The sequence below is a fragment of the Chlorocebus sabaeus genome, chromosome 8, assembly GCF_047675955.1.
Source record: "Chlorocebus sabaeus isolate Y175 chromosome 8, mChlSab1.0.hap1, whole genome shotgun sequence".
Lineage (NCBI taxonomy): Eukaryota > Metazoa > Chordata > Mammalia > Primates > Cercopithecidae > Chlorocebus > Chlorocebus sabaeus.
The window spans coordinates 61,800,662-61,807,440 of record NC_132911.1 but is presented as its reverse complement, the minus strand read 5'-3'; the positions used below and the strand labels follow the sequence as shown (position 1 = coordinate 61,807,440).

Genomic DNA, 6,779 nt, shown 5'->3' with positions numbered 1-6,779 from the left:
TCTAATACCTAGGCATAAAAACTACCAAAGCCCCAAAGTTACTCTAAAATGCTTATACTAACCAGATAATGGCAAAGAACAGCAATTCCAACTGAAGCAAGTGTTTAGTAATTCTGCAGCTGCAAATGCATGACACATTCATGCATTTGCAGCTGTAGAAAAGGAGGTTTCTTTTAAAATTCTTGATAAAGCCCTCCAAAGCTGCATCTTACACTGAGAATGCACTAAGAAGCAACTTCACCTCAGTTTTAAATCCTACATATCTCCTTATATTTATAGGAATGATAATTTGTATATACCCCATAATGATCTCTTGCTGAGAAAGTAATTACCCTCATTTAAGAGTATGTATCAATGAATAATGATGAGATTGCTTTCAATTAAATGAATGCTGATACAGTAACGCTCCCATATGCACATATATATTTGGTAAGATGATGTTTTTTGACAATCAATAGTTTCAAAGGCAATAATTTGTCTGCTCATGGTAACTCTCAATGTAGGCAGCTCAGTACTAATAGCCTTTTTGTCCTAATTGGTTTTTTAAATGTAATAGGATAACAGATATCTCACATGTAAAAGCATAGTAACCTTTTCCCTATGTTACTGGCAAGTACCCTTATGTCTGCTTTTTCCATAAGTGGCTTTTGCACTACCTCCCAGCCTACCACAGGATTAAAATGAGACTCAATTGCCCAGCAAGTCAACAATTGCTAAATTGCCTTAGCATTGATGTTTCAGCAGGTAAAATTCTGTAGGTGTGCTGTTATTTTTTGGAAACCTGTATCTCTCAAGATGGGAAAGTTTCAATATGATTTTAGAGGCTTTGACTCAGAGAACAGGCAGGGAGAGACAAAAAAAGAAAATGTTTTCATGTAAAACAATTACCAAGCAATAACAAAAAAATGAAATCCTGTGCCACAGACAAACCTCTGTAAGAAACTGGTATCTCTTACACTTGACTTTACACCTAACTTGGAAAGTATTATAAGGAATTGTCAGAGGAGCATCAATGTGGGAATGGGGCAGAATGATTTGAGCCTAAAGGGTTGCAAAGCAGGCAATAGTGAGAAAATTTGGAGCAGACTTCTGCAGACATGTGACTCTAATATAGAAAGAGTACTGTGCCAGGAAGGAAAAGGCCCCTCACCACGGTTTAGTTACTTTGCATAAATAAGTAATGTACTGTTATGCAGCCTCTCCGAACCTCTGGTTTATCTTTATTAGTTGGATTGTGTGTGTGTGCATGTTTCTATGTCCACCACGCTCTGAGATGGAAGGAGTAAGGGAAGTGTATTGAATAGAGTAAGAAACACAGACTAAACCGAAAAGACAATGGTTTAATGGCCAGTGAGATGCCTCAGGATGTTTGCTGGGATGATTTTAGACTCTTGACTTTCTGGAAAAGGAAAAGGCTTTAGAAAAGGCTGAATGATGTTCATGATGTGGGCCACGAGGCGTCAGCCAGGTAACCGTCAGGGCCCTGACCCTTGGTGCTTGATTTGGGGAGGAATATGGACGTGGTCATACTGGGATGATGCTTTTGGGGTGAAGTTATGAGGAAAAAGGTGAGAGGCTGCTTAGTGAAGTCACACTGGCTCCAACCTCTACACACATTGCCCTGTCCTGTGTTCATGATTGCTATGGGATGGAAAATTAGGCACTAAATTAAGATTCCCTTGGTGACAATTCGGGAGCTGTTTTGGAATGACAATTAGCAGGATGGTGCCATGCCATGAAGTGGAGAGACAGGTGAGAGGCCTCACCGGGAGATCATCTGTGGGTAGGGATGTTACCACATGGCATTTGGTAATTTAATGCAGCCAGTCAGAGAGAGGCAGATATCCAGGGTAAGTGGAAAGAGGGTGAAGACTTGAAAGCCTCAGAAGACCCCAAGCAAAAGGTATTGTGCTGAGTGCTATCCACTCAAGATAATGCAAGAGTTTGGAATCATGATAAACTCTCAGAGTAACAGTTGAAGACCACGGATTGCATGAAAATGCTGAAACTAGCTCTCTTTTCTGTCATTTGTCTGAAAACTGCTCGAGATGACTCATGGTGTCGTATTCCTCTTTATGATCGCTATCTTGTCCAGTGGCCTGGCAGAGTCAGTCTTCAGCACATATGTGAGGCTCAGAGAATGAGAGGGGAGCTGGTGGTGGTTTCCTGGGAATGATCACCACTGGCGAAGGCAGGCAGAGAAGCTGTGTAAAAGGAGCTCACAGGCTGCAGACTAGTGGCGGGATAGGCACAAAAAAAGAAAAGAGGGCACCTGGAAGGAAAAGAGGCTCCCAGGGGCACATGCTGAGAGGATGGGAAAAGATGCAAAGATGCTAGTTGTAAAGCAACTATGAGTTTGGATATCTGGACCCTCCCTGGTGAGAGCAATATAGGTAGGATGTGGAATCATACTGAGAGTCATGTGGAAATGGAGGAGAAAACCAGGGTGCAAACCCAATGGGAAGGCTGAGTTTCAGGGACTTGCCTGGGAGAATTTGTCCACATCAGTAAACTCCAGTGGAAAAGTCAAAGGAGAGAAGAGAGAAACTTGTGATCTCCAGGGATAGTAGCTGCAGTCAGCTGAAAGGCCTCTCCTCACAAAGGAATCTATTTATTCATAGAGGTCACAAAATAAGAATAAACACAATGTGTCACATCACAGAAATAGAGTAATGCTAATCTACATATAATGCACTTAAATACTATTATTATATGACTATTTCGCAATAAAAATGTTGTTTTGTACAAACTATGGTACATCCAGACAAAGGAATATTATGTAGCTACAAAAGAAAATGTGCTATCAAGCCATGAAAATATATAGAGCACTTTTAAGTGCATTTTGCCAAGTGAAAAAAAATCTGAAAAAGCAGCATGCTGTGTCACTCCAACTTTAAGATATTCTTTAAAACGTAAAGCTACAGCAACAGTAAAAAGGTCAGTGTTGCCAGCGGTTCATGGCACTGGTGGGCTCAGGGGAGGGATAAATAGGTGGAGCCCAGGGGATTTTTAGGGCAGGGAAACTGTTCTGTGTGGGACTGTTGTGGTGGATACATGGCATTGCAACGTTTGTCAAAACCTACACAATGCGCAACACGGAGAGTGAACCACCACATGAACTGTGGTATGGACTCCATTAATAATCATGTATTGATATTGGTTCATCAATTGCAACAAATGTACTACACTAGTGCAAGATGTTAATAATAGGGAAACCCTGTGTGTGGGTGGGGAGAGTATATAGGAATTCTCTATACTTTCTGCATCATTGTTCTGTAAATCTAAAACTTCTCCAAAATATAAACTCTATTAAGATTTTTTTAAAACAGCTATTTTGTATAAATATAGACTTAAACAGCCATTTTGAAAACAATATAAAAGTAAGAGTTGAATAGCACTTAGGATCTTTTAAAGCAATGTTTAGTTGAGATTTTGTGTATGCTAATGTATTAATAAAGGGAAAATTAAAAATGGCATGCTTTTAAATTCCATTGCTTTTTAAAAATTACATAATTTACTCCAATAAAAACTTTACTCCAATAAAAATCTTTAGTTTTTTGAGTTTTATAATGTATATTTGTTTATTTTCGTGTTATTAATATTTTAATCATTTCCTTCTGAAGAAGAGTAATAAAATCTTGCTTTGCCTATGAAAAAACATATTAGTTCACAGATTTAGGAGCTGACACTAGCTATTTCACCCTTGGCTCATGAGAAGAGATTTCATTTTAATCCTCTTAAGTAAATGAGCTCTGATAAACAGATATGCTTTGTAAGATGTGTGCAGAACCCTTAAATTGAATGATCACTTTACATGAAAATTCATAAAGTGCTACAAACTGGAACCAGTATTTCGTCTAATTCAATGCCATCATCAAAGTGTCTGCCAATGAATAAACACTTATATAAAGGATGTGTTTGTATGGCCAACTTTTATCTCTGATAAGAGGGAGAGTTAAACTCAGCATCCACTCAAAAACCATGTTGTACATCTCTGTCATTCTTTGGTGACAACTAGTAAAAGAAAGGAATGACCAGTCCAGGCAAATAACCCAAAATATGTGTTATATTCCAGTGGAGAGAAACTTATTCTAAAATTCAGGGATTCTCACGGTGCTGTACTTTGTAAATAGTGAGGAAAAAGACAGTACATCATGATTAATCCAATGCAGAACAGTAAGGAGTGTTTATGAATCAACACGCCAATCACTGCCCAGAAATTACATGATGGTGGGAGAAAACAGTGAAATTCAATCATGATATCACAGCAGTGTCAGTGCGTGGGACAGCCTCATCAGCTCCTTCTGGCGTTTCACCATCTTCAACTCGGGAAAGGCCACTGTCTCCCATGAGAGATCAGGCCAAGGGCCCCTTTCTGTCATCTGCTGTTCATTTGGCAGCTGCTGGGTGTGCCTTCTGAGGATCCATCACGCGGTCTCTGATTTTATGAGGTGTGCTTACATTTGGCTCTGAAGCTTGCTGCTGCACAAGCTGATTTAATTCCTTCAGTTTCTTTCTCTGGCACAGAAAGAATTAAAAAAGACATAATTATATTCATTTAAGAAACTCCTTTTCTTATTTTAAATGTGGGCACAACACTAGTGGTTACTTCTCAGAGAAGTGGAGAAATAGAAATAGAAATGACCTATTTGTGTTTGTTTGTAAATCGCCCAATTTTAATGAAAACATATGCAATAAAGCTGCTTGTGTCATCAGTGCGTGCTTTGTGGCTGGAAGTGGAAACCTCCTGGGCTCTGTCTTGGATACCTTCAGCATCTCACTCTAACTGGAGAAAACCCACCCACGTGATTCCTATAAAGCATGCTCTGAATGGAACTTCCCTCTGGGGTTTCTTAAACTAGCTCAGCCCACGACTTGCCAGACTCTCCCCTTTAAATCTTCCAACTTGAGCTGCGGCTGATTTGGGGTGGAACTACAGACGAAAACAGATATATACTTGGGGTGACCTTTTGTCAAGATCTCAAGGCAAGCTGAGTTCAGAAACTCACACACCCTTTTCACATTAAGAAAATTAACTTGGCAGAGGTATATGAAGCATCTCACAAATCCAGGAAGACAGAATTGGCATTTTTAATGAATCACAGTCTGTGAATCAGCAGTCGACTGTAGCTACTTGTGAGCTCCAAATAACAGAATTCTAATTTTGTAGCAGCTGGAGACGCAATTTCAAAGTTTTCTTCTAATTACAGAATGCCCAGAGCTCTCAGGACGGAGTCACCTTTGGTGTCACACACTTACGATATTTGTAGTTCAAGTTAAAACAGGGCCAGTGGTCAACAGCCCTTCAGATCCCTCAAAGCAAAGCAAACAATGCTGTGCTGCATTTATGCAGCTATAGATGAAGACACGCACTGCATAAACCAGAAATTGCTAGACTGCGGTGTAAATACACTAAAATATATGTTGGTCCTGATCAAAGCCACTGTTGATTAATTGGATATACCAATGTTTCCCAGTCTACAAAACCAGTGGCAATCTTGCTTTGCCTGGTGGAGATGATGGGGAGAAGTGGACACTGTATCATAGCAGAAAGAACACCTCCTTGACTTAATTAACCATGGCACAGCTTTTGCCGTGTGCTCTATACTATGGCTCTCGGGGTAGTGTAATTGTTTTCTGTCCTTTACTTCTATCACACTTTGGGTACCTCAAGAGGGGTTACTGACCTAGTAACTGTTATAAATAGTATTTATTGAGTGCAAGTATTTAACAAATGTATCTCATTTGACCCTCAATGTGTTACCCTATTTGCAATTGAAGCAATGGAGACTTAAAGAGGTTAAGTGACTTGCTCAAAGTAACATGGATCAGGTTATTAAACTTTAGCTTGCATCAGAGACCCCAGAATGGCTTATTAAAATTCAGATTTCTGGGCCCCACCTCCAGAGTTTAATTCAGAGATCTGGGCTGGGGCCAGAGAATTTGCATTTTTAACAAGTTCCCCATAAGGCTGATTCTGGACCAGGATCACAGTTTGAGAACCCCTGGCCTAGATGAGTAGGGGCAGACATGGCCCTCTATCCTGCATCTGGGTGACTCTGAGGCCCATGCTTGTTCCAGAGCCCCAAACTCACCCACGGTCTCCATCTCTCTTCCGCAGCCTGAGCGCCCATTACATGAGAGGCTTTCAAGAAATGTGAATTGACCTTCTGTCCCCACCTGTCTCCCCACCTGCAACATCCCCTGTTCTTTTTCGCATTTACTCCTTCAAGTGTCAAGTTTCAAATGTCACTTCCTCAGAAAGGCCTTTAATAAAATAATGTATAAGCGAGCATTCACTCAAGTTTATCTGTTAAATGTAAGTCTTCCTCCTCAAGCCCCAATGCCCACGAGTCTCTCGTCTTCCCTGTTCTTCTCTGAACAGAATCATGTCCCTGTATGTAGCACAGTACTTGGCACTTAGGAGGTACTCAGAAAATTAATCCATGAGTTGAATGACAGAAACTGAGAGATCTGGTCCTAGTTTTGATATCTATGAGTTGTGTGGAATTGAGTCAATGCCTTAATGTTCCCAAATCCTAAATCTCTCACTTAAAACATAGATAACATTGTATGAGGATGATTTTTAACAAGCTCATGAAGTGAAAGTGATGCTTTAGAAATGATCTCAGCTCCCAAACTGATGGGAGCTTACAGTTGACACTCAGTAGTTGCTGGTTAAATTGAATTCGATTTGGCTCATTTAGATAGAGTGATTTTACTCTATCCAAGAAACTGAACTTTAACAGTTATTCATTTGGGGACATCAGACATCTCTG

The 6,779-nt window shown here is 40.2% G+C and overlaps 1 long non-coding RNA gene across 1 annotated transcript in view; it reads right to left on the bottom strand.

Annotated features, from left to right (window-relative positions):
- Positions 1-309: 309 nt before the first annotated feature.
- The window catches only part of LOC140712196 (uncharacterized), a 99,800-nt gene continuing 93,330 nt past the window's right edge, over positions 310-6,779 (bottom strand). The window contains exon 3 of the long non-coding RNA XR_012093690.1: positions 310-4,518. This is a non-coding gene — a long non-coding RNA (uncharacterized lncRNA). The remainder of the gene's footprint in view (positions 4,519-6,779) is intronic.